Source organism: Hemicordylus capensis, chromosome 3, assembly GCF_027244095.1.
Source record: "Hemicordylus capensis ecotype Gifberg chromosome 3, rHemCap1.1.pri, whole genome shotgun sequence".
Taxonomy (NCBI): domain Eukaryota; kingdom Metazoa; phylum Chordata; class Lepidosauria; order Squamata; family Cordylidae; genus Hemicordylus; species Hemicordylus capensis.
This window is the reverse complement of record NC_069659.1, coordinates 141,902,239-141,910,825: the sequence shown is the minus strand read 5'-3', so window position 1 is coordinate 141,910,825 and position 8,587 is coordinate 141,902,239. Positions and strand designations below refer to the sequence as shown.

Genomic DNA, 8,587 nt, shown 5'->3' with positions numbered 1-8,587 from the left:
TCCATGGGTATGAGTGAAGGTGGAGGAAGAACATAACAAAAACCCAGCTGGATCAAATCAAGGGACCATCTAGACCAGTATCCTGTGCTAGGTTTGCCTACTAGGGACAAATTTGCCTACTAGGAACATTTTGTTCACTCAGAACATTTTGCTCTCATGAGCAGCTTCTCTTCCTCTGTCTCCTTTTCCTTCCTACTGTCCATGCGTCCAATGGGGAAACCAGAGAGGAAATTCTGCTTCAGTGGCACGTTGCAGGGCTACGTGATGTAGGAGCATGGATGGGTAGGCCTGGCAGGTGCCACTTGCTTCCTTTGTGTGGTGGTGGTGGTGGTGGTAGTGGCAGCGGCAGCGGCAGCGAGAAGTTAGCAATTAGCAGCTAACCCTGCTCAATTAACAGCTAACCCTGCGGAGTAAAAAGGCACCTTTAAAAATGGCCAATCTCTTCACCATTATGGAGAGATCAACTGGCCCTATCCACCCCCAGCACAGCATTCCTTCAGTGGCTGATGCTAGTGTTACCTTGCATTTCTTTTTAGATTGTGAGCCCTTTTGGGGATGGGGAGCATCTTATTATTTATATTTTGTTGAAAACCACTTTGAAACCTTCTGCTTAAAAGCAGTCTATAAATGTTTGTAGTCGTAGAGAACAGCAAGCAATGGGGAGACTGTGCACGCACCACTGTGCCAGCAGGCAAAGAGGCTGGCTCGGTAGCTGGCTGGCTACCCTGCCGCAAGCCAAAAGGTGAAGTTGCTGGCCTGGCTGAGGAGAGCAGGTTGGGCTACCCGTGGGGAGGAGGACAGAGGACTGTGGGTGTGGCAAACTTAATCAAGAGATGAATTTATGGCGAAGAAGCAGGGGCCTTGAGAACTCAGCACCTAGACAGCAGATTGAGCAGACATGCCCAGTCACCTGGTCATCAGCTTCATAGTGGTGAGCTGTATTTATTCTCAGATTATCCAATTTTTATCAAAATATGCATATATTATACCAGTATATGCAATGTCTATGCTAAACGGGGACTTTTTGGGGAGAGAGAGAGAGAGAGAGAGTCTGTGTGTGTGTCTGTGTGTGAAAAGCATCCTCTATTTCCACTTTTGGGGTTATGGATATTGACTTTTTCCACCATCTGAACCTGGCAACCCTAATCCTGCCATCCTGACACCAGGAAACTCTCCACTGGGGAAGGTAGGGAGCAGCCATCACCCTGAATCCTGCAGAACTTTAGGTTCTCAAAGCCTGATTGATCTACCTCTGTTCTTCACACCTCCAGTGACCTCCCACCTCTATTTGTGGACAGATCTATAGCAGATGAGAATGGGGCTGTCAAGGGTGGGGCGATGAAGATGTTAGGGATCTATTCTCTTTATCTTCAGATAAGCAGAGATTTGTTATTTGTGCAGAGCCCTTCTTAAAGAAGAGCTAGTCAAACATTCTCATGAGGTAGGGAACTTTATTCTATAATCTGAAAGGATGGTACAGCGTGCACTTATGACCACTGATATTAACAGATCAATTCAGTGTTTTCAGCTTAATCTTTATACTTCTTGGCTTTTTCATAGCTGTGGTCTTACTGTAAAGAGACCACTCTGAAGATGATTATATTGATGTAAAGATTAACTTAAAGAACCATTTTTGGTTGTTCTAAAAAAGCAATTTAATCTATACATTAACTAATAAATTACTTGAAAGCATTTGTGGTACCTGTGTGGACTCAATTGGTACTTATTGACCAAATCTATATTAGCATCTGTAGGGCAAGGAGGTGGAACAAATTGTCTTATAGTCTATTATTTGATTTTCCTCGAAAGTATTAATAGAAACTGTTTGGGAACCGTTAAAACATATTTGGTTAAAAATTTCTCAGGACCACTTAAGTGTGCAAATGCTGAATTATTTGCCTGGAGCAGGTTATGCCTGTAATACTATATTACTTATTCATTCTCCAGGACCATGGTGGGAAATGATGACACAAGAAAGCAACAGCAACAATATTTACATCACACATTTTTTTAAATGGCAAAAATAGTTCAGGAATTCTACTGTTCAGCCCTGTAAGTCAGTCCAATATTATTACTATTATAATTATTACTATTATCTTATTATTACTGACAGTGAGTTCATGGTTGAACTGAAACCTGAACCTGGAACGTCCATTCACAGCTGTTCAACACTACACTTGCTTTCAACCTTTGCTCTTACCCATATCTACCTAACCCCAATCAGGGATCATGCAGTGAATCGGATGACATTACAGCACTACATACAGATTTGATTATATGATGATGTCACTGGCTGACATACTGCATAAGAGCACATCAGCCTAGTAATGTTGCATTTGCACAATTTATGTAAATTGTGCAAATTGTATCACACAAGAGCAAACCCATTGGAAATAACATGTTTATTCTTGTGTGATGCAATTTGCGTAAAGTTTTGCATTGCACAACTTACATGGCTTACACAAACTGCAGAAATACAACATTACTAGGGTGGCAAACTCTTTCATATTATGTCAGCCACTGTGGGCACTTGGAGGCAGTTGAGAGTGAAGGCACGTGACAACAGATTACATGAATAAGGCAATATTTTTGCAATGAGTGCTCAAAAATCACAAAAGGATGGGTTGTTTTGTGGTATTACCAAAAATGTTCAAAAGCACAGGTAGCAGTTTTAGCTCAGCATTGGTAGAAATGATTTGGACACACTTCTAAAGAAACGTGTTTAGGATCAAAGAGCTGCATTACTAGGCTTTTGCAAATGCAACTGTTTTGTGAAACATTTGACTTCCTTCCAGATCATATGGCAATGCCTCTTTGAACATGGTATTCTTGATTTCCTTTTAAAGTTTCATGGCTCAGACAAAGTTTGATCTCTCTTTTTCAACACCAATACAGTTTTAGAATACTGTTTAGTTTTATGCCTCTCACTTCTTTGACATTGTTCTGTAAGTGCTGTCTTCTTAAGAATAATGTTTCTTCTGTCATGGGTATTCTGCTATAGTTGTTCCATCTCCAAATATGTTTTTTTCCATATCCACATGTCAATCAACAGCTTCCTTTAAATGAGCAAATGACAGACAGTAGAATTCAAATTAAGGATAACAGGTTTTATGCTGAAACCTAACTGCTGATGGTACAAAAGATATATGTGCATCAGAAATGGGAGCATATCCCCACAAATAAAATCTATTCAAATATATTTATTTCACATAAAATAAATATGCTTAGTGTTCCAGAAGGACATTTCTTAGAAACATCTTGGTGCACTATGCAATAAGTAAGCAATCTTACATTACAATAACCCAAACCAGCAGCATGCATCCAGAGATCCTCAGCCCCCAGAGGCCTCCACATTCACTTCTATACAGGAAGTACTTCTCTCCATAAAAAGGATATGTGAGCAGACCTCTTTGCTCCACTGATGTCAGCAGAGAAGCTGGCTTGTGTCAGAGCTTCATTAGAGCGTACATGGGGCTCTGGATCAGAAGATGCTTATAGTAAAATTTTAGCAAGGTTAAATAACAATAATACGTAGCATGATGGCTGCGGAATATAAATATTTGTATGTATGTATGTATTACCAGCAGGGGTGCAGGCACCATTGGGCGAACGGGTTCAAAGAACCTGAGCCGTGCCCAATCAGGGGCCGCAAGCGTGGCCCCAGACAGGCCCCCTGCATCTGACGTCAGACGCAGGGGTGTTATTTCGGTCCCATAGGCCGCCAGCCTGGCTCCACTCCTGATTACCAGAGAAAGTGAAATGTCTGATCGAAAGCCCATTACATTCAATGAAGATAAGATATACCATTAATTTTACAGAACTTATGAGCTGATAAACATGTGACTGACTGTAAACCCAATAAAATATATAGCTCTTTTCAGGAGCAGAGCCAAGCTCACGGCTGCCCGTGTACGACCGCGCCCCCTGGCCCCACCCACCCCCACGTCTGATGTCAGATGCGCCCAGCTAGCCATGCCCTCACATCTGATGTCAGATGCAGGGGTGTGGTCTTCCTTCCAAACGGGGCTGTGTGGCTCCATTTGGGAGGGAGATCAATCGGTCCTGCTTCATTGGCAGCGGGACCAAGAGTGGCTCTCCCCACCTTTAAGGCAGGGAGAGTCACTCCAGCCACGCTGCCAACGCAGCGCGAGCTGAAAGAACGCCCCCGCATCTGATGTCAGGGGCCGTGTCTGGGGCCGTGCTCGCGGCCTCTGATTGGGTGTGGCCCAGGTTCTTTGAACCTGTTCGCCCAATGGTGGCTTTGCCCCTGGTTCTTTTTCCTGTTTGCATGGCCGTGTCTTGCTTGCTTACTCTCAGTTGACTTCATTTACCTTCAGTGATGTCAGATATGATTGGCTCCATAGTGCAGTGATATCAGTCCATTCACTGTATGAACCGTAAATACATCTTCTCAATTCTCCTTTGTCAGTTAGACATGCAGTCTACCAGTATTCTTCATTTATCTCCATTAAAAACATAGGTGCCAGGTCTGCTAAAGTTAGTCATGGGTAAGTCCCATTGACACCAAGCAAACAAGTTAGTTAAGTTTCATTATTTTCAATGGGACTCAATTAGGTCTAACTTTAGCTGGATTGATGCCAATATTATTTAGAATATTTGCTATCTCCTAGTTGGAAGGTCCTTTGGGAGAGAAGGGAATAAGACAAAGGAAATGGGAAACAAATTTCCTTTACTTTAAAGAATTCATTACAAGCTGCTGTTTGTTACATCACTTTACAAGTAAAAGAAAAGCACTATGTTAATTATTCATAGTGTTTCTTTGATTTTTGCTTTAAAAGTGAAATAGACATAGTACCCAAGCTCAGGAAATACAAAACCAAGATGGCAACTTAATAACAGTTGGAATGAATTTACCACCTGTTGTATCAAAACATGCTCATAAAACAGATATCAAACATATGGCCCTTCTTTGGCTGTGAAAAATGAACAGCTGCTCCAAAACAACCAAGCTGCAAGCAAACAAGAAAAAAAGAAAAAAGCATCTAAGGAGCTAAGAGAAATGGTGTGATAATTGATAAAGCTTGAAGCTAAAGAACCACAAACCAAGAGCTAGAATTTACTCACCCATTCATGCACAGCGCTAAATATCACCATGGCTCATCTGCATGGGGTCTCTAGACTTGTTCAAGAAGTAACATGTGTACAGATACTGACATAGATACTATGATATGTATGTATTAAGAATTTTTATATCCCAGGGCAGCCATGGCAGCTCACAACAGTAAAACAATAAAAGTAATATAAATTTTAAAACAGCAAAACAAATAAAATTCAGTGTAGAATAAAATCAGTTAAAAGCATTAAAAACTAAAAACTATAGCAAAGAAACATTAAAAAGCCTTTTAAACAAGTAGGTTTTAAGATCCTTTTTTTTTTAACCCTCTAAGGGTGGGAGCATGGTGAAGCTCTTCTAGGAAGGCATTCTAGAGCCAAGGGGCCATAACTGAAAAGACCTTGTCTCTTGACCCTGCCACCAAATCTTGGTCAATGGTGGAGCCATGAGCAGGGCTCGAGATGATGAGCAAAGGGCCCTGGCAGATTCGTATGGGCGAATGCGATCCAACAGATACTTAGGCCCCAAGCTGTTTAGGACTTTAAAGGTCAAAACCAGCACTTGTAATCTGGCCCAAAATCAAACTGGCAATCAGTGAAAATGCTGCAGGATGGGTGTAATACTTGAGAAGTGACTAGCACCCACCCCACAAGCATCCTTGCAGCAGCATTTTGGACCAGCTGAAGTTTCCAACCCGTCTTCAAGGGCAACCCCACATAGAGCACATTGCTGTAATCCAATCTGGATGTTACCAGTGCATGACTGACTAAGGTTAAGTCTCTTCTGCAAGGAGGATGTGTTTCAATGGCATGGTATCCATATCTTTGCTACTAGAAGTAACCCCTTTGGCCATGCACCTGTACGTGTAATACCCTGAGCCTTAACTAACTTCAGAACTGCCTTAACTACAGCATTAAGTGTTGATGTGCAGATAAAAGTTCCATACATTATTTATCCATATTTAAGAGAGCGTCTTCTTCACTACAAACCCCACCACCCATTGCGGTCATTTGAGGAGGTCCATCTCCAGTTACCACCAACTCATTTGGTGGCTACACAGAGATGGGCCTTCTCGGTCGCTGCCCCAAGATTGTGGAATGCGCTCCCTGCTGAGATACGATCCTCCCCATCTCTGGCAATTTTCAAAAAACACCTGAAAACCCATCTTTTCACCCAAGCTTTCTCAGCGTCCTAAAAAAAATTAGGTTTTAATCTCTGGTTTATTTTTAAATTGTTAAATTGTTTTAAGTTTTGTGTATATGGTTTAACCTTGTTTTATGCTATTTTTAACCACCCAGAGACTAAAGTTTGGGGTGGTGTACAAATTAGAGAGAGAGAGAGAGAGAGAGAGAGAGAGAGAGAGAGAGAGAGAGAGAGAGACTAAGGCTTCACATCAATGCAAACATCATCTTTCAGTGAAGTTGCTTCACACATTCAGCTGCCAGTCATAAAGTACATGGTCCTACCAAGGATTTAGCTATAATTGAGCAGATGGGTTCAAAGAGCCCAGACCCTGAGGGGCCCACAGCTCCACCTCTCCCTATCATGGAGAGGGGTAAACACAGGCACCCTTTCCCCTAGATATGCCCCTGGGTCCTACCTGGAGATATCAAGGACTGGATCTGGACCTTTGCCTACAAAGCATGTGCTGTCCCACTGAGCTACAGCTGTTACCCAAAAGTAAGATATTCTGGAAGCATCTTTATATATATAGATGGCTCCATACCTGATTGGAGCAGCAGTGCCGGTGAGGGGATGTTTAACTTTCCCACGGCACTGATTTTAATGTAAAGAATGTCAGGAAAACCCATCACAGATCTCTCATATCACTTGTGGTTTGGCCCTAACCGTGTGCAGGAGTACAGCCTGCATCTGTCCTCTCTGTTGGTTTTGGAATGTTGAATTCCTCATGGAGGGAAATTTTCTCCTCTGTACAAAAGCTGACGGACCATTTCCTTCTGTTCTCTGACATTTATGAATAATTAAGTGCCCAGTCTTCCCCTTTCCCCCCTATTGCCCTTCTTGATAATAATGTGTGCAGAGCTCCTTGCTGTCATACTACGAATGGCCACATTCCTAGAACTCTCATACTTGGGGGGAAATACCTTCAGCTGCCATAATATTGTTTCCCTCTGTGAATCAATGCTGCCATTTATACTAGAAGCCACTGTTGTACAGATTCTATTTTATCTTTACCTCCAGGTCTTTCTTTTGCTCCGTATTTTTTTTTAAACCATTTTTGTATTTGGGAAAGAAGTCCTTGCCTTGTTTTGTGTCCCAGATCTCATTATCTTGCATTTCTCTACATTTAATTGCACAAGGCACTTATCTTTGGGCCCATTCTCCCTGAGCCATTCTGTCATTTTGTCCTTCTTTCTATTGATTGCTACTTACGAGTATATACAACAAGCACCAAATTTCATTATCTTAGTGTATACCCCTTCTCCTAGGTCACAGCAAGTTGCTTAGACTGAGCTAAGCTTTGGTGCCAAAGCAACATTTTCCTACAACAAACTGCTCCACTTCTCCTCTTGGTGTTGCAGCCTATCCTGATTTACACATTTAGATCATCTCTATAGCACAGTTTTATCTCCTTGCAGAACAAAGGTGTGTGTGCCACATAACAAATTAAATGTTAGAAACAATTACTCCCTTACCATTCTCTCTTCTTCCTCTACACAGACATTCCTGGTTGGATTGTGGCACGCGATGTATTTTATAAACGTCTGTACAAGGAAGCTTATCTTTCTATTTTGTTTACCAGAACCACCACTACCCAGGACCATTTATTAATCATAAATATTTATTTATTATTTACATTTTACCACTCTTTGTCCTGAAACCTCAGGGCAGTGTACAAAAAATGTTTAAAAAACCCAACAACAACCCAACACAATTATCACTAAAATGTAATAAAAACAGCAAGGCAGAGCTCCTTGCTGATTACCATCATGATTTAAATGACTAGTGAGGAATATTCCATTTTCACAATTTAAACCACAAGTGAGGAAGACTCAGTTTCAGCACTGTTTTCCTCTAAAAGTGCATTCTTCATGTTTGATACAAATACAAAGGAACAGGCTACCATCACCATAACGCTTTGCCTCAGGGCTGCTTTGAACTTGTAAGCAGCCCCAACACTGTTCACAGTAGGGATGTGCACGAACAGTTTGTGTAGTCCCTGGAGCAGTGTGTGTGTGGGGGGGGGCTGCTTTTAAGTGAGCAGGTAAGAAGCTCCTTATCTATTTGCCACCTCCCCGCTGCTCCCCGCTTCGCTGGTGCTCCATTTTGAAAGAGGTGCATGGGACTTAAGTGTTCTTTCCTGCATCCCTGATTGGTGTCAGCATGCATGTGGCTGGGGCACACGTGCACCCTAGCTATGTGCCTGATGATGCCAATCGGGGCTGCAGGAAAGAATGCTGCAGCTCCTGCATCTCTTTCAAAACGGAACACTGACAGGGAGAAAGCCAGGAGGAGGTGAACATATAATGAGGGTCTTACTTGTTTTTAAAA

General features: G+C 42.1%; 1 long non-coding RNA gene across 2 annotated transcripts in view; it reads right to left on the bottom strand.

The window, feature by feature from the left end:
* Positions 1-1,450: 1,450 nt before the first annotated feature.
* Positions 1,451-8,587, bottom strand: part of LOC128349816 (uncharacterized) — a 52,740-nt gene continuing 45,603 nt past the window's right edge. For both annotated transcript variants that reach the window (XR_008319009.1, XR_008319010.1), the window contains one exon: positions 1,451-3,056. This is a non-coding gene — a long non-coding RNA (uncharacterized LOC128349816). The remainder of the gene's footprint in view (positions 3,057-8,587) is intronic.